Source organism: Eretmochelys imbricata, chromosome 20 (assembly GCF_965152235.1).
Source record: "Eretmochelys imbricata isolate rEreImb1 chromosome 20, rEreImb1.hap1, whole genome shotgun sequence".
NCBI lineage: Eukaryota > Metazoa > Chordata > Testudines > Cheloniidae > Eretmochelys > Eretmochelys imbricata.
The window spans coordinates 8744404-8771343 of NC_135591.1; the positions used below are offsets into that span (position 1 = coordinate 8744404).

A 26940-nucleotide genomic window follows, 5' to 3' on the forward strand; every position below is an offset into this window, starting at 1 on the left:
ATATTATATACTCTTTTGTCTGGCGAAAAAAATTCCCTGGACCCCCCCCCCATTTACATTATTTATTCGTATGGGGAAATTGGATTCGCTTAACATTTTGCTTAAAGTAGCATTTTTCAGGAAAATAACTACAATGTTAAGCGAGGAGTTACTGAATATATACAGAAACTTGAATGATGTAGTGTATGTGGAAAAACCAGTGGGAATCTATAAGAATCCATAGCTCAGTGGTTTGAGCATTGGCCTACTAAACCCAGGGTTGCGAGTTCAGTCCTTGAGGTGGGCCTGGTCCTTTAGGTGGGGATTGGTCCTGCTTTGAGCAGGGGGTGGGACTAGATGACCTCCTGAGGTCCCTTCCAACCCTGATATTCTGTGATTCTATGTTAGCTATACCATAGCAGGAACTTTTTTTTTTAAAGTAAAATGACACCTTGGGTCAAGGTCATGGTTAAATTCTTGCTGCGGTTAATCATAGTTTTGACTTCTACAGGCCAGGAGTTACTTAGCAGCAATGATGATGGTTAGTTGTTGACTAACTGCTATTTTGTGAAAGCTTCAGACAGTAGCAGTAGAGTTTACTAGAGTGGGTTGTCTGCAGACTTCAGTAGACAACACTGCATCTTTTATATTCAGAAAGCTGTTGTCACAATCAAGAGCTTTCTGAATATAAACTTTAGAAACTTGGTTTTTAAAAATAAAATTCCATTTTCAAAACTGATGGCCCAGATCTTCTCGTTCACTCATATAGTGGATAGCTCAGCCTTGGGATGCATTCAGTCCTCTGCCTCTAAGGTAGTAAACTGGATGACCAATGAGAACATAGGGGAATGAGTCTCAATTTCAGAAATAATAAAACTTCCTGTAAAAAAATTATAGTGAAAACTGTGTATTCCTATCAGAAAGGAAAAGCTACAGGAATGGTATTTGATACTTGGCAAACCGTTGCTAAATCAGGAATTAAAAGTGGCAAATGGACACAAAGGATAAAATCCCATACCTGCTGTGACTCTTGTAGCGTGTGCATTATCATACCTATCTCTCGCCAGATATGAGGTTTCCTCCTTTTTATATTTGTAGAGTTTGTCATGTAAATAAAATTGGAGTTTTGTGGCTTCAGCATCTTAACCTGAAAGTGGAAAGGTTATATTTTATTAATCTTGTGCACCATCTTCTTAAACTGAAATAATCATCTACTTTCCACACTTTAGAACTGCCACGGCTTTTTAAAGAGCTTTCTGCTGATGTCTTTATTGTTGCTCTTGGGGAGCAGTGCTTGCTTCTAGTTTTCTTTAATTCTTGTTAATGGAATTGCGTTGCTTAGCTCCGTTTCCAGCTTTTTGCCTTTCCAGGAGGGTTTTTCCCATCACTGAGTGATCTTTGTTGCAACTAATGTAACTCTTCAGCTGTATGTATATTAATGTCTTCCATGCACAAGGAAGATTGCAAATTACAATTGAAAGGCTCTACACCAGGGGTCGGCAGCCTTTCAGAAGTGGTGTGCCGAGTCTTTGTTTATTCACTTTAAATTAAAGTTTTGCGTGCCAGTAATACATTTTAATGTTTTTTAGGAGGTCTCTCTCTATAAGTCTATATATTATATAACTAAACTATTGTCGTATGTTAAGTAAACAAGGTTTCAAAATGTTTAAGAAGCTTCATTTAAAATTAAATTAAAATGCTGATCTTATGCGCCGCCCCACTCAGCCCTCTGGCAGCTTGGGGTTCTGTTCACCTAGGCCAGCAACAGGCTGAGCAGGGCCTGCGGCTGGGACCCTGGCTGGCAAGGGGCCGGCAGCCGGGACCCCAGACCGGCAGTGGGCTGAGCGGCTCAGCCCTCTGCCACTCAGCCCACTGCTGGTCTGGGGTTCCGTACGCTGGCTCCTGCCAGCCAGGGTCCCGGCCGCTGGCCCCGCTCAGCCTGCTGCTGGTCTGGGATCCCAGCCCTGCCCACATAAAGCGGGTACCTAGCTTCTCCCTAGTTCTAGCCCATTCTCTTCCTCTCTCTCTGGACTGAGCTGAGGGTTGGAGTGCACTGAGCACAGGGCTGGGGGTGAAGGAGCAGGCTGGGGGATGTGGTGTAGGGTCTGTCCAGGAGCTAGAATGAGGGAGGGGGCTCAGGGTTGGGGCAGGAGGTTTGGGTGTGGAGTGCTTACCTGGGCAGCTCACGTTTGGTGTGAGGGGTGCAGGAGCTCCTGTTTGGTGCTCAGGGTGGGGGTGGGAATGTGGGGGGTGCAAGAGTCAGGGCATGGCATGTGAGGAGGGTGCAGGAGTCAGGGCAGGGGGCTGGGGGCATGTGAGGAGGGTGCAGGGGTCAGGGCAGAGGGCTGGGGTGTGGGCTAGGGTCATGGGGGTGCTCCCAGCCCCCTGCCCAGAGCGGCTCACAGCAGGTGGCTGGAGGGGATATGCCCTGATTCCATTCCCTGTCCCCAAGGCCCCATCCCCACTTCTTCTCCGTCTCCTCCCTGGAGCAGCGAGCGCACTGCGACTCCGCTTCTCCCCCTTCCTCGCAAGGGCCATCAGCTGGTCAGTGGCAGCGAGGGAGAGGAGGAGGGGCAGGAACCCAGCACGCTGGGGGAAGAGGCGGAGGAGGGGGGGAGCTTGCCTGCCCTGCAGCAGCAGCTGGCTGGACTAAGCTTCTTCACCCTACCCCCACCGAGGGTGGGGTGGGGGGTGGAGAAGAGCGGGCCGGGGCGGGCAGGCAGGATTTTTAATGGTATGGTGCCGCCTACTGGCGGCCACTCTGAGCCCACTGCTGGCCTGGGTTTGGCAGCGGGCTGAGCAGGGCCGGCAGCTGGGACCCAGCAGGCAGCAGCTTGCCATTAAAAATCCGCTCCTGGTGCCGTCTTTGGCACGTGTACCATAGGTTGCCGACCCCTGCTCTACACAAAACACTTAACAGCTGGTCTAATGATTGACTGATGTCACTTAGTGCAGCCAGGAAGCCTGAAGGATGAGCAGAATGGCATGTCTCCAGATAAAATGTAGAATATCACTAAAATGAAAACAAGAAGTGCTCACAGATAGCAATGAAGACTCAGGCAAGCACTCTAAAACCTTGACTTTAAGTGGTAACTTGGGAATGCAAATGTAAGACGACTTCTGGCGAGTTTGACAAGTTAAATATTAAACATATTATTTTTAAAGTCTCTTTCTGAAACTTCTAATTCCATGATATCTTTCAAGCACTACATGACATTTCTGTATTAATATTTTCCTGCTAGAAAGCATACGGAGATCTGGATGTGCCTGTCTCATCTGCAAAGAAATCTGGTATTATATATTTGTTGGTTGATCATCCAAGTAGAATGTTGCAGTTTTAGGGAATGTGGGAAGACATCCTTTTTATGATCAGGATGACAGTTAAAGACTACATTAATCCAATTCAGGATTGAGACTTAACATGTTCATGAAACATTTTTTAAAAAATTAACTAAAATTGACCTTCCCTTATCTCCTGAGAGGCTATTCTATGTTCTTATTGATGAGCTGGATTTCAGATATGTCAAGGTTCCTTCCCCACTCTGAACTCTAGGGTACAGATGTGGGGACCTGCATGAAAGACCCCCTAAGATTATTCTTACCAGTTTAGGTTAAAAAACTTCCCCAAGGTACAAACTTTGCCTTGTTCTTGAACCCTATGCTGCTACCACCAAGTGTGTTAAATAACAGGGAAAGAACCCACTTGGAGACGTCTTTTCCCCAAGTCCTACCCCCCTTTCCTGGGGAAGGCTTGATAAAAATCCTCACCAATCTGTACAGGTGAACACAGACCCAAACCCTTGGATCTTAAGAACAATGAAAAATCAATCAGGTTCTTAAAAGAAGAATTTTAATTAAAGAAAAAGTAAAAGAATCACCTCTGTAAACTCAGGATGGTAAATACCTTACAGAGTAATCCGATTCAAAACATAGAGAATCCCTCTAGGGAAAACCTTAAGTTACAAAAAGACACAAAAACAGGAATATACATTCCGTTCAGCACAACCTATTTTACCAGCCATTTAACAAAAGGAAATCTAATGCATTTCTATCTAGATTACTTACTAACTTAACAGAAGTTCTGAGGAGTTATGAAGAGCATTCCTGATCTGTTCCCAGCAAAAGCATCCCACATACAGACAGACAGCCTTTGTTCCCCTCCCTCCAGCTTTGAAAGTAACTTGTCTACTCATTAGTCATTTTGGTCAGGTGCCAGCGAGGTTATTTCAGCTTCTTACCCCTTTACAGGTGAAAGGGTTTTGCCTCTGGCCAGGAGGGATTTTATAGTCCTGTGTATGGAAAGGTGGTTACCCTTCCCTTTATATTTATGACAAGGTATATGGCCCAAACTTGTCTTTTTGCTACTTCATTTTATTTCTCTTTGCTAATCTCTGAACCATCCTAAATAATTCCTCCTGCAATGTTGATCCACTTCAGATAACTGTAGGTAGCTGTCAAATTGCCTCAAGGCATCTTTTAGCAAAGCTATGGATATTTCACTCCCCATGCTTGTAGGAAAAGTCTGTCATGTGCTTGTTATCAAATGCTGTATTTTCATTTGCTGTCCATTGTAGAGGAAGACAAACCCTCAAATATAGCTACACTGAAAATGTGACATAGAAAACTTGGCATTCACATGTTATCAGAGTAGGATTTTTTCATTTTCATTATCTTGCCTTCACAAAAGGAATGTGCTGGGAATAGAATATTTGTTCTTACATAGCTGGCGCATGCATTTTAGACCTACTAGTTTTAAATTGTTTTTACAAACAAAATGTGTGTGACTGGAAATGTTCACATAAATAAGGGTTGCTTTATCTGTCTACAGTTTTGTAAATAATGAAACATGGGGACATATTCCTAAATGCATTCACACTTAAAAATATTGGCTGAGGGCTCCATGCCATACTTTCAGAATGACAATATGAACAAACTCCATTGATCACGTTACTGTGTGGGAGCATGGCTTGCTCATGCCTGGACCCAATAGCATTCGTGAATATCCTCTCGTGTACTTGACCAGTGCAGGGGGGTTCATGAGCCACATTTAATGATCCGCCAAATCTTGCCTTTTCAGGAAATAATCCTTCTTATTGATGTGCTTGTGAGCACCTGCAGAGTCAGTAGTGTCAGCAGATAATGGGTATATGAATACCAACACAGTTTGGCCCAGCTACTGAAACATATCGATTTTGAGAATTAGTTGCCTTTGATATATGAAGTACAGCACTTTTGGTTGCACAAACCACCACCACAATCGGACTTGTTGACCCCAAACTGGCCCCCAAGAAACCTGTAACACTAGCTTCTACAGGGTAACTATTGCATACCTCTGTACTTGTATTAGGGCTCTCATCCTGGTGGTCTCACGTGTCTGGACCTGCCTGAGTGCTTCAGAATTCTAGGAAAGTGGCTTTCTTCATCCATAAGTTCTGCAGCCACTGCTGATCATCTGAGACCCAGAGAACCACATCGTCCTACCAGTCTGTGCTTCTGGGTCTAGTTCAAAACTGTTGCTTAACAGTGATGAAGTGCTCACTAAGATACCATGCAGCTACTCATGAACTGGTGCATTCAAGTCCTTTTCCTGTTGATTGCACAACTGCTGAGCTCTCCCCTGGCAATGATAGAACACTTCCCACTGCCTATTTGCAGCTGCTTCTGATGCCAACTATATCTTTACATCTAGGAAAACTTTCTTCAAGTGACAGTGCTTTTGCTTTGTGAGGAAGCTGTATGCCACATAAAGCTGTTTCCACAGCTACCAACTGTCAGCTGGGGTCTTCATTGACTTCTGGACTTATTCAGAAATATGAGGGATGGTGGTGTTGGTAGATATGAGAGTTATACCTCTGTCCAAAAATGCGGGGTCCTGGTGGGCCATAAGTAGGGCCCTACCAAATTCACGGTCCATTTTGGTGAATTTGATGGCCAGGGGTTTTTTAAATCAGTCACTTTCATGTTTTTCAGATCTTTACATGAGAAATTTCATGGTGTTGTAACTCTGGGGGTCCCGACCAAAAGGGGGCCAGGGTGGGAGGGTCTCAAGATTATTGTAGAGGGGTCATGGGATTGCCACCCTTACTTGTGCCCTGCTGCTGGCAGAGGCACTGTCTTCAGGGCTGGGGAGCAGAGAGGAAGTCTCTTGGCCAGGCATGGTAAGTGTATGGGTTGTGGGTTACCATATGTCCAGTTTACGGAGGTGATGGAGCTGCAGTGTCCCCGCGTGGGGTGGTGACAGCTGGAGCCTTGGAGCTTCCTGCAGCTGTGGGAGAACTTGGAGGTGGGTCTGACTCACCCCAGGAGCAGCCCTTGCAGCGGAAGAGGAAGTCTGGTTCCTTCCCATCCCCAGCCAGGAGTAGTAGCTGGAACCATGCACAGGGTAGGAGCCTCTGTCTGGGCACCAGATTTCACATGGGAGATTAGATTTCATGGTCCATGACACGTTTTTACGGCCATGAATTTGGTATGGCTCTAGCCATAAGCAGTCATTCACAGTGCTTTTAGTTTGAAGCAGTGAGGAGACCTCTGGGTTATGTGCTTAGAAGGTATTGCTGCTAAAATCATTGGGTGCGGCACTAGCATTGGACATATTGCATAACTGCAGTCCTGCTTACCATATGTGAATACTGTGTGCAGATGTAGTGATTCATAACAGTCTAGTTAGTTGTATTAGTTAACTTAGTAGAGTAGATGCAGCTGCATTGTAGGGGCTTTTAAAAGTCCCTCAATGAACCACCGGTATGGCTCCCATCCATCAAAGAGAAATAGCAACTAAAGTAAAATGCCATGAATTGGTTGGTGGGTATAGGCTAGATCAATTTGGTTAATGATTTTTAGCAGAACTGGAAATATGCCAAAGATGACTCATCTTAAATAATAGTCTTTAGATTTTGAGTTCAGGGACTTGGTTTTGAGTTTGAACAATAGCCAAGTGGCAGTATTACAGTTTAGTGTTATAACTAATATTTGTCTCCATTAGTACACCTTTTTCAGATTATTTCTTAAGAAAATTGAATAGAGGCATAACAAAAAATGAATCTACATAAATGCTTAACAGTAGTGAACAAGTTTGTGTATAGCATTGTAGTCTGTCAGGCTACCAAAAGGTACATGTGTGGTAGTTGCTGTGGAGTGTAACTGTTAGCTGTTTGGCATTAAAACTTAATGTGAGATACCAGCATTAGAATTCTTTGCATCACCCTATTGCGGTGGTTCTCAAACTTTTGTACTGGTGACCCCTTTCACATAGCAAGCTTCTGAGTGTGACTCCCCCCTTATAAATTAAAAGCACTTTTTTATATATTTAACACCATTATAAATGCAGGAGGCAAAGCAGGGTTGGGGTGGAGGTTGACAGCTCGCGACCCCCCATATAATAACCTCGTGACCCCCTGTTTGAGAACCCCCTGTTCTATTGTCTGTTTCTCTCTCTCTCTCCCTCCCCACCCCCTTGCAGCTGCAAACAGTGGGTATTGCACTTGAGTACAGAAGTATTTTTTTCTCTGCCATCCTTGCTGTTGAGTGAAAGTGACTAAGATTACTTTGACAAAATTAGTTTCACTGGAGTGCTGTGAATTCTTCCTATACAGATGCTGATTTCTGGCTGTCCTATAGACAGCTATTGATCTGGTTAAGTTAAAATGTAAAATTGGATTAATTACTGGACAAGAGCAAGGGCTTGTGGAACATGTATTTGTAGAAACAAATGTTCTTAAGGTGTGTTTTTTTTAACCCTGTATTTATTTATTTTTTGAGGCTTTTGTCAATAAAACTTTTGTCAGTCAGGTGTGTGGAAACCAACACCCCCGCCCCCGCTGGACCAACATAAGTTTCACTGCCAAGTGCTGGTTTGGACAGCGGCTAACATAGCTGCTGCTGCTCATTGGGGGTGGTTTAATTATGCCCCATCAGCATAGTGTGGCTACATGGGAGTAGTGTGGCTACATGGGAGACGGTAAAGCGGCGCAGCAGCACAGCTGTGCTGCTATAAGGTCTGTAGTGCAGACATAGCCTAATGCAGGGGTTCTCTCAACAAAATTTTTGGTGGCCTCAGAGTGCAGCCACCAACTCTTACCAGTGGCTGCTCTGACAGTTTTCCCTAAAATATGTAATTAACTTTAGGAAAAACACATATGCACATATATATGTCCAAATCATTATAATTTATTTATGTAGGATTTTTTTATAGACTCAATAATAAAAATAATGTACAGTTGTCCCTATTCTTTACTGGACCTAAACAGAATAGAAATACAAATAAGGCTCTTTGCCTGTTTTGCCTTTTTTGGTTGATTATTTTATTTTTTTTAAAGACTTGCTAGCTAGCAAGTCTGCTGTAGTAAAAAGTGCTGTTTGTATATTTGTTCGTGTCACTTTTCACAGCAGACTTTCTTATCCCCAGCAACCTGGAGGACATATTAAATCCTGGATGGGGAGGTGGGTAAGGAGGCAGGAGGGCCAGGGGCGGTGGGGGACTGGATGGGGGGTGGAGGAGGCAGTGGGGGTCAGGGCGATGGGAGGGTGGGGGTGAGTCCTGGCCTGGGGTCCTGCTGCATGAGTGCAGGCAGGAAGAGGCAGCGGGAGCCAGGGGCGACATGGTGGGGGTGAGCCTGGGGCCAGAGCCTGAAGCCATGCGGCCGTGGGACAGAGCCTGCTGCCCACCCACCACCCCCAGGCTGAAGCCCCATGCCCCACTGCCCCCAGGAAGGTGGGGAACTTTCACTGGTCACCTGGCTCCTATAGTATTTTGAGAAACTCTGGCAGAATACACTGTAATGTAGGGACTAGTGGACAGAGTACTGGACTGGGACTCAAGAGGCTTGGTGCCCCCTCCACCCCCCCCCCGCCCCTTCAGCTGGAAGATCTGGGACAAATCACTTCCTTCCTTGTGTCTGTTTCCCTGTGCCTTCATTTCCTCATCTGTAAAATGAGGATAAGGATACTTACCTTTTTTGTAAAGGACTGTGAGATCTGTGAATGTAGGAACTAATAGTATTTATTGTTTACTAATCTAATGGGATGGAGAGAGGAGAGTAACATATCCGTCTCTGGTCTCATTCATTCATATGTTCCGCAAGCAGTAGTATTGCTAACTCTTTTTTCATGAAATGAGAATGAACTCATGAAAAAGATATGTAAAAATAGCATTAGCATTATGTGGGTTTTTAATGAAGAACTCCATATGGATATCTTAGTTTGGCTAAAGTATTGTAGTTTTTCATGATATATATGAATAGGAATTTGTACCAGTTGGCTTATGAATGAGCAATTTTAACCTATATTTGTAGAAACACTTAAATTCAAGTTGAGTGAGTGGATTTGAATGGAATCTTAAACGTACACGTGTTCAGCTGAAACTTAAGTAGTGGTGGTAAAAGTATGCACCAAAAGCAGCCCATGGAGGTCTGTAATGTGGCCTGGATCAATCATCCTAATCAATGTGGAAATTATAGTCAAGAGGCTACAGGTCCCAAGATGCAGTGATCAAGGTAGCCTGGATGAATTGCACGTTGGGACCCCTGGTCTCAGGTAAGAGCAGCAATATTTATGCATTTTATATGTAGTTTTCCAAATGAGAGCTATAGCTAAGTGCCCTGCTCTAGAATGATAGGTACAAGTATGCCATTCATATCATTAGGTCAAAAATAAAAGTAATTTTTAGTTGAATATTTAGACCATTCAAAGAATGTTCTGTTCATCAGATTACTGCATTAGGCTGAATATTTCTGTATTTTTATGAGAAAGATTGGCTTTTATAATAGGTTAATTCTAATGCTAAAAATGGGAAAGAATTAAAAATGTTGAGGGGATGGTGCATAATGTACCATGTTGCTCATGCTTAGTTTGGGCAAGCTGAGAACAGTTCACTTTCACCTCATATTCCTTTTGGGCTTTCTCAAATTGCTCGAGAGCTTTATTAGGAAAAGAGGCAGCCATTGTGTGTATTATTAATGCCAGTACTGAAAAGTGATTGTGGTGGAACTTGCCTGCAGCCCATTGAGACTCTTTTAAAATGACACGTCTGATATCAATTGCATCTGAGCCTTTTAGGGTGCTCCTTTGTCATTTTACAGATACTTGTGCTTTAGTCATAGAGTCAGAGAAATATAAGGCTGGAAGGAACCTCGAGGTCATCTAGTCCAACACCCCACCCCACTCTGGGGCAGGAGCAAGTATACCTTGACCATTCCTGACAGATATTTGTCTAACCTGTTCTTAAAAACCTCCAATGATGGGAATTCCACAACCTCCCTTGGAAGCCTGTTCCAGTGTTTAACTATCCTTGTTAGGTTTTTCCTAACATCCCTTGCTGTAGATTAAACTAATTATTTCTTTTCCTGTCTTCAGAGGTCATGGAGAACAATTGATTGTTGTCCTCTTTATAACTGCCCTTAACAGAGTTGAAGGCTGTTATCAGGTCTCCCCTCATTTGTCTCTTTTCAAGACTAAACATGCCCAGTTTTTTAACTTTTCCTTGTAGGTCAAGTTCTCTAAACTTTTGATCACTTTTGTTGCTCTCCTCTGGACTTTCTCCAATTCCTTCATATATCTTGTGAAGTGTGGACGACACAGTTGAGGCTTCACCATTGCAGAGTAGAGCAGGGCAGTTACCTCTTGTGTGTCTTACATACAACACCCTACAATGGAATTAACCTTTTTTGCAACTGCATCACATAGTTAAGTTATATTCAATTTGTATTCCACTATAATCCCTGGATCCTTTTCAGCAGTACTACAACCTAGCCAGTTTTTCCCTATTTTGTAATTGTGCATTTCATTTTTTCCTTCAGATGCATAATATTTTGTTCTTGTCTTTATTGAATTTCACCTTGTTGATTTCACACCAGTTCTCCAATATGTCAAGGTAATTTTGAATTCTAATCCTGTCCTCCAAAGTGCTTGCAACCCCTCCGAGCTTGGTTTCATCTGCACATTTTATAAGCATATTCTCCACTCTATTATCAAAGCCAGAGTGGTCCAACCTTTTCAGTGATGTGAGTTGTGTAGTTGTGCAGCACCTCTGTGGGCCACATATAAAAACAAAATGGTATCCTCCAGGCAGTGTGACCTCGCATGCACGCTGTGTGGAGGACACCATTTTGTCCCGCAGCAGACCTGCTCTGCAAAATGGTGTCCTCCATTTGGCATTACCGTGCACATCTGGTGTGTGTGAGGGTGTCATATTATAGAGCAGATCTGCTGCGTGGAGGACACGTTCGGGGGCTGGACAAAATTGTCTTGCAGGCCACGAGTTGGACTAGCCTGATCAAGTCATCAATGAAACTGTTGAATCGTACTGGATTTAGGATTGACCCCTTCGGGACCCCCACCTGATATGTCCCCCCAGTTTGACAGTGAACCATTGATAACTACTCTTGAAGTACAGTCTTTCAACCAGTTTATATTTATAGTAATTTAATCTAGAACACATTTCTCACATGACATTCTCATAAGCAAACTAGGGACTATCAAAAGCCTTAATAAAATCAAGACGTATCGTGTTTGCTCCTTCCCCTCATCCACTAGTCTAGGAACCTTATCAAAGATGGAAATTAGGTTGGTTTGGCATGACTTGTTCTTGACAAATGCATATTAGCTGTTACTATTACTCAGTTATCTTCTAGGTGCTTACAAATTGATTAATTTTTTCCTACTAAAATCTTTCCTAAAATTAAGCGTTTATATGCTCCTGTTCTCTCCTTGTCCTCTTTGTCTTTCTATTTTTCCTCTGTCTCTGGGGATATTCACCTCTCTTTTTGTCTCTAGTCCATTTACTTCCCTCAGCATGCTGAATCATGTTGCTACTGCTGTTTCAGAAAAGTTTTTCCAGAGCAATGTGGAACTGATTTCTGCCTCTCCTGGGTCACTCTGGTAATCTGAAGGGGGCTTCATTCTTTGTGCAATTTCACCTTTTAAGGGCTCTCTATGCACACACTAGTTTGGCTCAAAGAAGAGCAGACTGAAACTGATTAGGCTCAAATTACTTTGACTCTAACATTGCTGATGCTCCTCTTGTTGGAGGCATACTTCCCATGATATGCAATGGTGGTCTAGTCTGTGGAATTGTTCTGCGCGGGAATTTTGAAACAAGGCAATGATTGCAGGAACTTCATATTTCTTTGCTGAACTTAAGACCCCCCCCCCCCCCGACACACTGTTTAAAAGAATTACCAGCATTTATCATTTACAGGTAGTAATATTGCTTTAAAATAATTCATAGCCATACAGTTTGCTCAAGTGCACTAGTTCCAGTTAAATTTGCTTCTAGGTATAAGTGATTCTAGTTCTTTCCTGACACTTTCTCAGAATACGTGAGATGGTAATCAAGTTGACATTTTGAACATGTGTAAACAAAATTATACTCCCAAAATCCTTAAAATTTTGGAAAGTCTTGGGGGAATTGTTCTCAAATTATACAAAAGCCCTTTATACTGTTCCGGCGGTGTTAAGAGGCGTGGAAATAGCCTCAGAGAATGTTCCACCTTACGTAGACCTGGCATGGGAGCTCTACAATACCATGTGTGCTTTCCAGTCCCCCAGCTTAGGGAGGGGACGTGTTGTAGGTATCAGAAGAGCATTGTACTATTATTATTCTCTGTTTCCTAGGGCCCTGGGAAGCAGTGTGTAAAGTTGGGGCAACCATGAGGCTGCCCTAATCTATATTGATGGCTGGCCTTCATTTCAGAATGCAGGGAGCACAAAACAGGTTTAAAGCCACCTTTGTGCCTGCCCCCACTTCTGTCCTTGTCTCAAGTGCAGGAATGGAGTAAGTGAATCAAGGCCATTCAGATTTTTTCCTTGTCTTTTTTGAAATCCATTTTAATTCAGATTGTATAAGTGACAGTGGATTGTTAAACATAAGGTGAAACTTCTTAATGTTTGAGTCTTATCTTTGCCTTATTTTTTCAGCTCTGACTTTCCTTGTGTCAGAGTCATTGGCAAACAGTGGATATCCTTTTCTTCTATGTACTTTCAGCTATGGGCTTCTTGAACGCTAAAAGAGCCCTGTTTTCAAAACCATCTGCAAACATTCACTTACTGACAAAATGTAAGAGATGAAATGTTCCCTGGGGGAGGTGTAATTTTCAGGAGTGCAAATTTGCTAATAGGTAGCTGCAGCAAATACATATACGCTAATAGAAAACATTTGTGAACCAGTCATTCTTCCTTTTAAATATGCTAGTTTGTAAAAAGTGGCTGTAGTTCAGTCAGTGAGCTTGTTTGTAAAGAAGTGGTTTAATAGACCAGCTCCACTGAGATAGAAAACTTAATTGTTCAGTATCACTGCTTGGAAGACTATGTACACAGAGTCCTATTTCACTAGGCTGGTGCTTAATAGATGCAATTGGCGTAGACTTAAAAGTTCACATCTCTGTTTTTGCAAAGCCAGAGCAATTTGGGATTCTCCATATTCATCTTAATGTTTGAGTAGGTGTTTGTGCAACAGGTTTGGCACTGAGTATATCAGTGGTCTCCAAACTTTTTGGCTCGCGCATTCCCAGGGTGAAGACCTGCCACAGGCGCACTGCCGAAGGAAGAAGACCGGAAGACCAGCCGCAGGCGGGCTGCCGGAGGGGAACACCGGCTGTGGATGTGCAGAGCTGCTGCCGAAGGAAAAAAAAGAACGGCGGAGTGCTGTCTGGCAGCACTCCTGCTGCCGCGCACCTCCTGGGATCATCTCGCGCACCCTCTGGGGTGCGCGCACCCCAGTTTGGAGACCACTGGAGTAGATGATGAAATACACAGCAATAGTAAGTGCTAGCATTGAAAACAGCTGAGGTAAATCACTTGGTCCCTCTAACAAGCTTGCTGCTAGGTCATTTTAAGTGTTGTAAAAGATCACATTTCAATATTAATATTAAATCAAAAGGCAAAAAACCAAAACCCTGTTAATATAAAAATAAATTTCCCCTATTTAATTTTTCTGCCTGCAAGTCAATGTTGTCAGTGCTATTTTATTGTGAGTCTTGTGATAGTTGGCTTTTTTCCCTTAAATCCCAGCTCTTCGAAGCATGAGATCAGGTGAGAATCGCCACGCTTTTTTTTTTTTTTAATGAAAGTGTCTGCCCTTCATGGTTGCAGAGAAAATCTTGAAAAGTAACCAGAGTGTAGTCTATGACCAAAAAAAATTCAGAGAGTAAATAAAAAGAAACAAATACTTTTTAAAATCTTGTCTCATTTTTTGGGTGCTGACTTGTGATTTTTGAGTGGTTGGAGGTGGCAATACCAAAATCTTGCTGCTCCCCTAGTCATGAAATGAACAATTGCTGATAGCTGCATAGAAGATGAGCCTCCATTCCCTCCCTGCTGGTGCTGTGTGATAGATGACAAAGATGCTCTGAAACCCCAGCTCCATGTAAAATAGAAAGAGAATGTGCCACTCAGTCTTTTTACGATGAGTCCTTCAAACTTAGAAATGTTGTGTTATGGTTCAAGGAAAGGAATATGAGCATGTTTACATTTTTTGGGCTTTCCTTTAGCTTTTTTCAAAAGAAGATGGATCCTAGATTCCAGGCTGTCCTCCTAATAAGACCTTACCCCCCCAACACCCCCAAATTCCATTTTAGTTGTGGATATAACCCAGTGGTGCCCTAATTTTTCCTGTTGCAGCCCCACCCCCACCCCTGACCAGTAATGGAATCTGTCTGTACCCCCCCCGCCCCATTACTGTAGAGTTGGCTCAGCTGAGGAGCTTGGGATGAAGGCAGAGCTGGGGGCAGAACTAAGAATAGAGAAGGGAGCTGGGGCTAGGGGCAGAGCTGGCTTGATGGCGGAGGGGGAATGAAGGCAGATCGGGGCTGCAGCTGGGACTGGAGTTGGGTTGCAGGCACAGTGGACCTGGGCGGCACTCCCCCCTTTGCCCCTGAAAGGGGCCTGGACTAGACACCCCCCTCCCCCCCACCAGGACCTGGCCCAGCCTGGACTTCCTGAACCCAGCCCCGGCATGGCTGTTGCAGCCAGGATGCCCCTCCCTGAACCCAATCCTGGCTGGGCCTGCGTGGGCCAGGGGAGTGGCGCCTATCCTGTGGCCCCAGCCCAGGTGCTGCTGTGGGGAGAGAGCTGGGAGGAGTCTTCTCTCCTCTCCGTAGCCCTGGAGCACCCTCCTGCACCCCAAACCCCTCATCCCCCAGCCCCACCCCAGAGCCTGCACCTCCAGCCAGAGCCCTTACCCCCTGCTCCGCAATGCTCTGTCCCAGCCCTGAGCCCCCTCCCACACTCTGAACCCCTTGGCCCCACCCCCCACTGGATTTTATGTGCACTGATATGAAGGTGATGTGTGTCATAACAAAATTTATTCTGCACATAGGTGGGAAAAATTAGAGGGAACACTGCTAACCAGTTTTGGAATTTTACTACACAGTACAGTAGAACAACAGGTTACCTGAAAAAGAGTCATCAAGTTGCTTCTTTCCAGAAACCAAAGAGAATGGTGAAATAGGTAATTACAGAACTGCAGTAGGTTGTTTGATATTAAAGTTCCATCTTCATGTATATTGACTTGTGAACTCCAGAACATTAGAGACAGCTGTTTGAAATACACTAGCAGAGACTCTGAAGTAGAGCATGACACAGAAACAGTAATCTCCACAAACTCTGCTTCCATGGTGTGCGTGACTGTTGGCCACATAGGGCTGCGCCTTGGCTACTGGTCCTCTTGCCATTTTCCTTAGGTTGCATTTGCTAGCCAAATCCTGCTAAAACTGCACTTTCATGCTTGGTAGTACTAAAATGCCCATGATATGTTCGATCAGCATTTACTTATCTATTTGGCAATATGGATCAGCAAACTCTTTCTGACATCACTCCAGTGGGCACAAGGCTTTGAGCTCGTTAGTGGCTGTGTTAGGCAGGAATCATCAATATTCTTTTTCCCAGTGCTGTGTACAGACATTTTGGATGATATGAGGCAGAAAACACCCTCTGGTGCTATCCAATGCCTTTTGTTTCAGGAGCTTTTTGCCAACCATAGATCACGGTTAAGGCTATGTTTTAGTCACAGGTATTTTTAATAAAAGGCATGGACAGGTCACGGGCAGTAAACAGAAATTCACGGCCTGTGACCTGTCCATGACTTTTACTATATACCCTTGACTAAAACTTCTGGGGGAGGGGTTCTGGGGCAGGTGGGTGGGTGGGTTGGCGGGCTGGGGCAGGTTCCCTACTCAGTTCCTGGGAATAGGCGACCTCCAACTGCTAGCTCCACATGCTGCCTCTGCTCTGCCCCAAGCCCCAGTTCTGCAGCTCCCAATGGCTGGGAACTGCGGCCGATGGGAGCTGCAGAGGTGGTGCCTGCAGGCAGAGGCAGCACATGGAGCTAGACCTGAGCCCCCCCAGGTAAGCACAGTCCCGCACCCCCGCCCAGAGCCCCCCCACACCCAAACTCCTGCTGCTGGGGTGTGTGTGGGGGGGGGGGCACGAGACTGCCCCGGCAGTGGCTGGTGTGCCTGGCCCGGGGACAGCCTGAGCAGCTCAGACAGCCCCCGGGCCAGGTGTACCGGCTGTTGCAGAACCATGGAGGTCATGGAGCCTTAATCATGATTCCTACATAGACCAACTGATGGAAGCTGCCTTCACTCCACACTAGATAAATTTAAAGTCAGTGGCATTTAAATCTGGAAGCTTTCTACATGCTGGGCCTGATGAAGTTTGTGTTCAAACTGGCTTCCTTATCGCTCCAGATCTCTCTAAGTGTAGACTTACACCCACTAGGATAAGTGAATCTCCCCCAACATCCTCTTCCCAATATGCAGGAAAACCTGATAATTTTAAATGTAGTGATGTTATCCTCAATGGATTGTGATCACCTTTAATGCTTGTACTTTAAGGTTGGGGGTACTAGGGAATTAGTTGTCTCAAGTCCTGAACGTGGTCAAAGGAGGGAGAGAAGGTGTGGCCCACACAGTTTAGCTTTTGAACTGTGGTTGTAGATTTTTCTTTGTGGTCAGTTCACAATGTTCTAGTCATGGCATTTAGATAAACAAGGAAGTACAAAAAGTCAGTCTAAGCCTGGAATCAGGTCTTTGGCCTTGGTTGATCTCATGCAACTTGATTGATTTTATGTAGCTTGATTACTTGGCAAGGATTTTCAATATTCCTGTTGATTGGCTGACTAGAATACAGATTCATTTAGGTGATTTGGGAGCTAGTATTCAAGTCTGCCTGTTCTCTCTGATCTCGTGTGTGCTAAAGAAAATCCAAGGTGGTAGGATTTAAATTATTCTCATTGCTTTTGTGCTGTGCTATATAGACCTGCTACTTTAATTTATCATGTCAAGAGTTCATTTGCTGCCCTACCCGAAGTCCAGTCAGTTATAAACACCTAATAAACTTTGTTAGTGGCCAGTTCCTTTTAGATTTGAGATTTTATGTCCAAGTTATTGTCGTCCTCTTGAAGAGCAAAGAGCATTGCACTTTGACAGATTCACTTTGTCTGGCTTTTATGTAGGGCCCATGTAATCCTGAAGAGAGCCTTCATTTCCTATAGTTTAGACTTCCTTCAGGTACAAAGACAAGGCCGGTCTTAGTATTGTATCTGAAAAGCTAGACTTGGGAATTATCCATTCCTTATATTTCAGAAGATCTTTAACCACCAATCTAAAAAGGAATGATTCTGGCAGATCCTCAACCTGATCTGGATTCTGTATATTCTACTAATGCAGAATGAACTTCTTGTGGCCTAGCGAGCTCCAGATCCTGGTTGAAGGCTTTCCTATTAAACTGTCCTAAAGGTGCCTAGTATTCCAACACATCTTCCCATCAGAGCTCTCAGCAAGTTCATGTTCCCTCTGTCAGCTAAATTGGGAGGGGATTTGCAGAAGATCTGTGTAGAAAGGTAGCTAATTCAACCTACAGTTAGATGAGTTACTGTCAAAGTCTCTTTCTTCCCTAAGTACTATGGGCTAGTGATCCCTGCAACTTAAGAGTCCATTGCTTCATGAGTGGATCAGGTACAGCTAGGAGGATTTTTCCCTACTTATAAACTATTTAATGTCATGGAGCCTGCCCTTGCTTCTTAGTGCTTGGTATCCTATTTCTGGTTATATTGTTAAAATGTTACCTGTTATGGAAGTTTAACTATGATGCTATGAAAAGAACTTGATTGGTTCCTGCGTAATCCAGCCAGTAGAATAGCGCTGACAGGCAGAAAAACTAAATCTGGCTATTTGTCCATCTGCCTACTGAAATGATGGGATTGGAGAACAGTCTGTTTTATTGAAAAGGTAGTTGGCACAAACCTTATTTTCAGGTAATCAAAATCTCCCTACTTCATTTTGGTACTCTGGGAGGATGATGGAATGTGAACTGTGCCTCTAACATAGTTGCTCCTCAGCACAGCAGAATGGAATTATGATGTGATTGGAATAACAGAGACTTGGTGGGATAACTCACATGACTGGAGTACTGTCATGGATGGATATAAACTGTTCAGGAAGGACAGGTAGGGCAGAAAAGGTGGGGGAGTTGCATTGTATGTAAGAGAGCAGTATGACTGCTCAGAGCTCTGGTATGAAACTGCAGAAAAACCTGATTCTCTGGATTAAGTTTAGAAGTGTGAGCAACAAGGGTGACGTTGAGGTGGGAGTCTGCTCTCGACCACCGGACCAGGGGGATGAGGTGGATGAGGCTTTCTTCCGACAACTAATGGAAGTTACGAGATCACAGGCCCTGGTTCTCATGGGAGACTTCGGTCTCCCGGATATCTGCTGGGAGAGCAATACAGCGGTGCACAGACAATCCAGGAAGTTTTTGGAAAGTGTAGGGGACAATTTCCTGGTGCAACTAGGAACGAATTTCCTGGAGGAACCAACTAGAGGCAGAGCTCTTCTTGACCTGCTGCTCACAAACCGGGAAGAATTAGTAGGGGAAGCAAAAGGTGTATGGGAACCTGGGAGGCAGTGACCATGAGATGGTCAAGTTCAGGATCCTGACACAAGGAAGAAAGGAGAGCAGCAGAATATGGACCCTGTACTTCAGAAAAGCAGACTTTGACGCCCTCAGGGAACTGATGGGCAGGATCCCCTGGGAGAATAATATGAGGGGGAAAGGAGTCCAAGAGAGCTGTCTGTATTATAAAGAATCCTTATTGAGGTTACAGGGACAAACCATCCCGATGTGTAGAAAGAATAGTAAATATGGCAGGCGACCAGCTTGGCTTAACACTGAAATCCTTGCTGATCTTAAACACAAAAAAGCGTATAAGAAGTGGAAGATTGGACAAATGACCAGGGAGGAGTATAAAAATATTGCTCAGGCATGCAGGAGTGAAATCGGGAAGGCCAAATCACACCTGGAGTTGCAGCTAGCAAGAGATGTTAAGAGTAACAAGAAGGGTTTCTTCAGGTATGTTAGCAACAAGAAGAAAGTCAAGGAAAGTGTGGGCCCCTTACTGAATGAGGGAGGCAACCTAGTGACAGAGGATGTACTCAATGCTTTTTTTTGCCTCTGTCTTCATGAACAAGGTGAGCTCCCAGACTACTGCACTAGGCAACACAGCGTGGGGAGGAGGTGACCAGCCCCCTGTGGAGAAAGAAGTGGTTTGGGACTATTTAGAAAAGCTGGACGAGCACAAGTCCATGGGGCCGGATGCGCTGCATCCGAGAGTGCTAAAGGATTTGGCGGCTGTGATTGCAGAGCCATTGGCCATTATCTTTGAAAACTCATGGCGATCGGGGGAGGTCCCAGATGACTGGAAAAAGGCTAATGTAGTGCCCATCTTTTAAAAAGGGAAGGAGGAGGATCCGGGGATCTACAACCAGTCAGCCTCACCTCAGTCCCTGGAAAAATCATGAAGCAGGTCCTCAAGGAATCAATTCTGAAGCACTTAGAGGAGAGGAAAGTGATCAGGACCAGTCAGCATGGATTCACCAAGGGCAAGTCATGCCTGACTAATCTAATTGCCTTCTATGACGAGATAACTGGCTCTGTGGATGAGGGGAAAGCAGTGAACGTGTTATTCCTTGACTTTAGCAAAGCTTTTGACATGGTCTCCCACAGTATTCTTGCCAGCAAGTTAAAGAAGTATGGGCTGGATGAATGGACTATAAGGTGGATAGAAAGCTGGCTAGATTGTCAGGCTCAATGGGTAGTGATCAATGGCTCCATGTCTAGTTGGCAGCCAGTATCAAACGGAGTGCCCCAAGGGTCGGTTCTCGGGCCGATTTTGTTCAATATCTTCCGTAACGATCTGGAGGAGGTGTGTGTATTGAACCCTCAGCAAGTTTGCAGATGACACTATACTGGGAGGAAAGGTAGATACGCTGGAGGGTAGGGATAGGATACAGAAGGCCGTAGACAGATTAGAGGTTTGGGCCAAAAGAAATCTGATGAGGTTCAACAAGGACAAGTGCAGAGTTCGGCACTTAGGACGGAAGAATCCCATGCACCGCTACAGACTAGGGACCGAATGGCTAATCTGCAGAAGAGGACCTGGGGATACAGTGGACGAGAAGCTGGATATGAGTCAACAGTGTGCCCTTGTTGCCAAGAAGGCCAATGGCATTTTGGGATGTATATGTAGGGGCATTGCCAGCAGATCGAGGGACGTGATTGTTCCCTTTTATTCGACATAGGTGAGCCCTCATCTGGAGTATTGTGTCCAGTTTTGGGCCCCACACTACAAGAAGGATGTGGAAAAATTGGAAAACGTCCAGCGGAGGGCCACAAAAACAATTAGGGGAGTGGAACACATGACTTATGAGGAGAGGCTGAGGGAACTGGGATTGTTTAGTCTGCGGAAGAGAAGAATGTGGGGGGATTTGCTAGCTGCTTTCAACTACCTGAAAGGGGGTTCGAAAGAGGATGGATCTAGACTGTTTTCAGTGGTAGCAGATGACCGAACGAGGAGTAATGGTCTCAAATTGCAGTGGGGGAGGTTTAGGTTGAATATTAGGAAAAGCTTTTTCACTAGGAGGGTGGTGAAGCACTGGAATGCATTACCTAGGGAGGTGGTGGAATCTCCTTCCTTTGAAGTTTTTAAGGTCAGGCTTGACAAAGCCCTGGCTGGGATGATTTAGTTGGGGATTGGTCCTGCTTTGAGCAGGGGGTTGGACTAGATGACCTCCTGAGGTCCCTTCCAACCCTGATAGACTATGATTCTGTGAATGTTTGGGGTCCTGAGTTCATGGTCCTGGTTGATACAGTACAGATCAAAATGGATTCGGGGGGGAGAAGGGGTCAAGAGATTAAATGATTTTTCCTGAGGTTACATGGGAAGTTTGTGGTTTGTTTTGGAATTTGAACCCAGATTTCCTGAATCCTAGTTCAGTGCATTAATCACAAAATAATTCTCCCTGTCTGTAAAACCTAATCTTTCCAAGCCTATATATTGCTGAAACTAAACCAGTAAAGTGCAGCTGCCTGGTTTGCATTAGGTGTGAATGTCACCTGTTGCTGTGGAAACAAAAAAGTTCCTTAGGGGGAAAAAAAGGAACTGACTTTTAAAAGTTTTGATTTATATTCATAATTCAAGACTAAATATGTGTCGCTGGCAGTTTGTTAGCTGCAGAAGCCATGTTACTTCCTTTTAAATAAAAACAACCAAACTGTAATTTATAATGTCCTACAGCCTATACTCAAAAAACCTTATAACAGGATTCAAAATCACACAGTCTTCCTATGTAGTGAGTCTGAGGCTATTAATTTCTCACAGCTGATAAAACATTGATTTGACTGCCCCTCCACTGCAGTCTGAGGATGCAGAGAAGAGAACTTGCAAAGCCAGAAGGGTAAAGACACACTGGCATTACACATGAACTTAAGTAAAGTTTGATCTCTTGATCCCTAAACTAGCAGAGTGGATGAAGACAGTGGTAGCACTTTCTGTGGTGTCTTGTAGTCAGTTTTTCTAATGGTTGACTAAAGATCAGTCCTCAACAAGAGAAGTGACCTCTAAGGTCTTGTCTACACTACACAGTTTTGTCCACCAGTGGAGGTATACACACTGCAGTGCTCCTTCTGCTGACAAAGGTGTCCTGCTTTGCCAGCAAAATAAAACCACCTTGATGAGAGGCATTGAGCTATTTGCTGCAAAGTTATATTGACAAAGTGTTAGTGTAGACACTGCGTTTTTTTATGTTGCTGTAAATGGCCTCCAGGAGGTGTCTCACAATGCCCGTCCTGATTGCTCTGGTCAGCAGTTCAAACTCCTCTGCCCAGCACCCAGGTGCACAGGCTTCTGCCCTTCCCCCTTTAAAGACCTGGGAATTTTTGAAATTCCACTTCCTGTTTCCTTGGTGTGGAGAGCTCACATTGTCTTTTCCCAGCTGACCATGGCAGCTCCACGCATCAACACTCGCACTTGGAGCATATGAGTTGTTGGATCTGCTGGTGCTGTGGGGACAGAAGACTGTGCAGTCCCAGCTCCACTCCAGGACTGTTGATACCTACAGTCAGATTTCTCGTGGCTTGTTGGGTAAGAGCTACGAATGGGATATGCATCAGTGCTGTGTGAAGATAAGAGCTGAGGCAAGCATACCAGATGGCAAGGGAGGCAAACCATCGCTCTGGTGCTGCGCCGAAGACCTGCTGCTTCTAAAAGGAGCTGGATGCCATCCTTGGCGGCAGCCCCACCTCCCCTGCCAAGAGCCCCTTGGACACTTTGGTGGGGCTGGAGGCTGCAGACAGTGGACTCAACCCAAAGGACGAAGTTGTGCATGAGGAGGTCGAGCTGGGAGGACTATGTGGCGCACACGACAGGGTCATCTAGTGGCATGGTGAGTGAGGACCTCTCTTACACTCTGGAGGTGTCTAGCCCAGGGATTCTCAAACTGGGGGTTGGGATCCCTCGTGAGCTGTCGGCCTCCACCTCAAACCCCGCTTTGCATCCAGCATATATAATGGTGTTAAATATATTAAAAAGTGCTTTTAATTTATAAGGGGGGTTGCACTCAGAGGCTTGCTATGTGAAAAGGGTCACCAGTACAAAAGTTAGAACCACTGGTCTAGCCAGTCCATCTGGCGGTCCATCTCCGTTGTTGACGAAACTGTATCGTGTGGACAAGGCCTTAGAGACATTAGGGCTTTGGTAATCAGAGAGGAAAGGGCAGGTCATGATTCAATCAGTCCTGTTCCAGAAAAAGTAGAGAGTCAAGAAAAAAAGCTCAATACTGGGTTTTTATCTTTCTCAAACTCTCCCTCTTTTCTGTCATAGATGGGAGGCTTAAGGGGTGAAGGAGACCGCCAGGAAAAAAGGGGTGTGGGGGAGAGGCATTGGAAAAGTGGATTGCATAACTTGAAAAGGGCAGGCGTGAGAGTATTACTGTTAGTTGAATTGGTAGCTAAAAGACACTTTAATTCACATGGCACAAAGTTACATATTGGTGAGCCACCTCCACTAGGCACAACTTGAGAGGGCAGTGGTTTCTGGGACAGGTAAAAGCTTTTAATTGCTTCTATTTGTGGGCATCTAATACTAAACAAAGTACCCTGACAAGAAGCATTCTCTGTAAACAGTATCCTATTACAAGAAAGGAACATTGCGTAGCCTTTAGTTTGAAGGCATATGTTTACAAATGTTCTAACCTTGTGCATGTTGTCAGATGCTTATTTGTAGAATTCCAAAAGAATGCTGTTAAGACTGAGGGAAAAAATCCAGGCATTTGTATAGGTTCTGGCATTTAAAGGTGGACTGGAAAGTTAAATGGAAAATATATATTTTTAAATATAAACCAATCCCTCAACCAATAACTTTTCTTGTAACTCAGATTGCCTCTAAAAGAGTCAGACTTGTTCTGCTGCTCTCACCATGCTATGTGCAGGAGTAGTTTGATCTGGCCTCCCAACTTCCTGAACCACATTCCCAGTGCTTTGAGATTCTCCTCTGTTTGGGAATAAGCTACAAGCTCTTCTTTAACAGTATAACTGCATTCACACTAAAGGTTGTATCATATTAACTATACTGCACAGTTAAATTGGTACAACTTTTGTTTGTAGGCAAGCCACAAGAGAACACTGTCACTAGACTTTGTTGGAAGCTCCATCCTTGGTATCTGCTTTGGCTTAGTCATTTGGCTGAGTAAGTATTCGATTAAAATGTTAGAACTCTGCTAGTTTAATATTCTGTATAAAAATGACAGGTTTCAGAGTAACAGCCGTGTTAGTCTGTATTCACAAACAGAAAAGGAGTACTTGTGGCACCTTAGAGACTAACCAGTTTATTTGAGCATAAGCTTTCGTGAGCTACAGCTCACTTCATCACTAACCCAGGAACCTATCCTTGCAACAAAGCCCGTTGCCAACTGTGCCCACATATCTATTCAGGGGACACCATCACAAGGCCTAATAACATCAGCCACACTATCAGAGGCTCGTTCACCTGCACATCCACCAATGTGATATATGCCATCATGTGCCGGCAATGCCCCTCTGCCATGTACGTTGATCAAACTGGACAGTTTCTACGTAAAAGAGTAAATGGACACAAATCAGATGTCAAGAATTAGAACATTCATAAACCAGTCGGAGAACACTTCAGTCTCTCTGGTCACGTGATTACAGACATGAAAGTTGCGATATTACAACAAAAAAACTTCAAATCCAGACTCCAGCGAGAAACTGCTGAATTGGAATTCATTTGCAAATTGGATACAATTGACTTAGGCTTGAATAGAGACTGGGAGTGGCTTAGTCATTATGCAAGGTAGCCTATTTCCCCTTGTCTTCTCCCCCCCCCCTCCCCCCCCCCCCCCGACGTTCTTGTTAAACCCTGGATTTGTGCTGGAAATGGCCCACCTTGATTATCATACACAATGTGAGGAGAGTGGTCACTTTGGATAGCTATTACCAACAGGAGAGTGAGTTTGTGTGGGGGGAGGGGAGGGGGGAGTGAGAACCTGGATTTGTGCTGGAAATGGCGCACCTTGATTATCATACACATTGTAAGGAGAGTGATCACTTTAGATAAGCTATTACCAGCAGGAGAGTGGGGTGGGAGGAGGTATTTTTTCATGCTTTGTGTGTATATAATATCTTCTACACTTTCCACAGTATGCATCCGATGAAGTGAGCTGTAGCTCATGAAAGCTTATGCTCAAATAAATTCGTTCGTCTCTAAGGTGCCACAAGTACTCCTTTTCTTTTTGTATAAAAATGGTGGTTTCTTGGGTGATGGAGCTGTGTTGTGCCTCCCTTGTGACTGTGCAAATAAGGGGAAGAATAAACCATGTAACTTGATCGCTTTTCTTAACCGTCGTCGTCATGTTCCTATTACGCCTCTGGCATTTAGGGCAGTGACAAAGCTCCTCCACTCCTGTCTGTTTCTGGCAAGTCTTTCAATAGTTTCCCAGCTGTGCCCCAGATTTTTCAGCTCTGCTTCCACAGCTCTTCGCCATGTTGTTTTCAGGCAGCTTTGTTTTCGCTTGCCTTCAGGTGTCCATATTATTGCTACTCTGGTGATGGAATAAGTTTCCATCTGAAGCACATGATCGATCCATCTCCAATGCCTCCTGGTAATGATGGAGCTCAGATCCTCTTGGCTGCACTGTATCAGTAGATCTTGGTTGGAGATTGTTCTGGGCCAAAAGATATGGAGGATTTTTCTGAGGCGGGTTGTATGGAATGAAGAGAGTTTGGAAATGTCATACTTACTCATTCCCCAGCATTCTGCACTATAAAGTAGTGTTGAAAGTACACAGCTCTAATAAATCTTGAGTTTGGTTTTGGTGTTGTATTTTGATTTCCAGAGTGTATTTAAGCTCCTGAAGGTGTTCTTGGCTTTGAGTTTGTTCCGGATGTTCTGGCTTGTTCCACCGTCCTGGCTGATAGTGCTGCCCAACCACACACATCTTAAATATGTAACTCTTCACCAATAAGGATAAAGTCCTAGAGTTAGAAACAGCTCTGCTTATAACTTCTGGCATAAATACTCTCTCATATGTCAAGAGATATGAGAGAGTATTTATGCCAGAAGTTATAAGCAGAGCTGTTTCTAACTCTAGGACTTTATCCTTATATCTGCATCCCCAAATATGATTTGCCTTTGGTAAGGCAGCTTCTTGCTCTACTCTTTGGTCAGCTGCTTTGCTTCTTATTTTTCCCCTCCTGGGATTATTCTTTTCTTTATTTTTGTCTGAAAGTACAGCTCATTTAAGTATGCTGCATGTTTAACACACCATCTTTTTGCCCTCATCTCTGATTCATATCTGTTTTTCAGATGTTTCCTTTGACCTGATCTTGAGTTGCCCTTTGTTCCCAGGGGTCAGTCAGTTCTTCAAGAAACCTAACCATTTGGGAGTTGGTGTTCTTTTATAGATAATCAATATGGTGTAAGTACACCACACTCCACAGTGTTAGTCCTTGTTCACAAGAAAAGAAACGGAAGGGGAAGAGCACAAGAATACATTTGGGTTGAGGGAGAATATAATGAGATAAAGCTAGTAGAAAAAGACTAAGTATAAAATAGATGATTATAGAGTTCATCTTAAAATTAGGTCTGGTTTAGAAGCTCTTTTCTGAGTTTAGTAGTTCACTTTGTGCTTGCACTATTCATAGGCTATGTAAATACTACATTAACACATCATTCAATTTGAAATTAACTGCAAAAAACCACAGAAAATTCACAGCTAAATATCAACTGCAAAAAAATTTGCTTGCTTGTTGCTTTTACTGCTTTATTACTTACAAAGACTGAGTTTTCTCCTCAAAATTTTCCTTTACTGCCCAAGTCTTGTCTTCCATATTTTCATCAGAGAGCTTTTGGAGGACCTCAGAACTAGAGTGGAAACTGAGCTTTTACCTGGGAAGGATTGAAATGTTGCCTTTCCCTCAGAGCTCTTCTCCCAAGTACTTGTCAGGAGTTTAAGTTAAAAACCCCAGTGCCCCCTCCTTCCTTTTGTTTTGAGGCAGTCTTACTAACTGCTGTTCCCTTACTTGCACAAATATCTCACTTGAGTTGTTGGTCATTAGTTTTGCAGTCATGATTCATTAGCAAAATCAGGGAAATCAAGGCCTGATATGAAAAGT

General features: G+C 44.1%; 1 protein-coding gene across 9 annotated transcripts in view; it reads left to right on the forward strand.

The window, feature by feature from the left end:
* BRD4 (bromodomain containing 4) overlaps positions 1–26940 on the forward strand; it is a 225180-nt gene that overhangs the window by 14780 nt on the left and 183460 nt on the right. The window contains exon 2 of one of the 9 annotated variants that reach the window (XM_077838392.1): positions 13485–13733. The exons of 7 other annotated variants lie outside the window; for them this stretch is intronic. The gene's annotated coding sequence lies outside the window, so the exon portion shown is untranslated. Of the gene's footprint in view, positions 1–13484; positions 13734–15296; positions 15422–26940 lie in introns of those variants that run through there. One more of the 9 variants, XM_077838393.1, reaches the window with a different exon arrangement.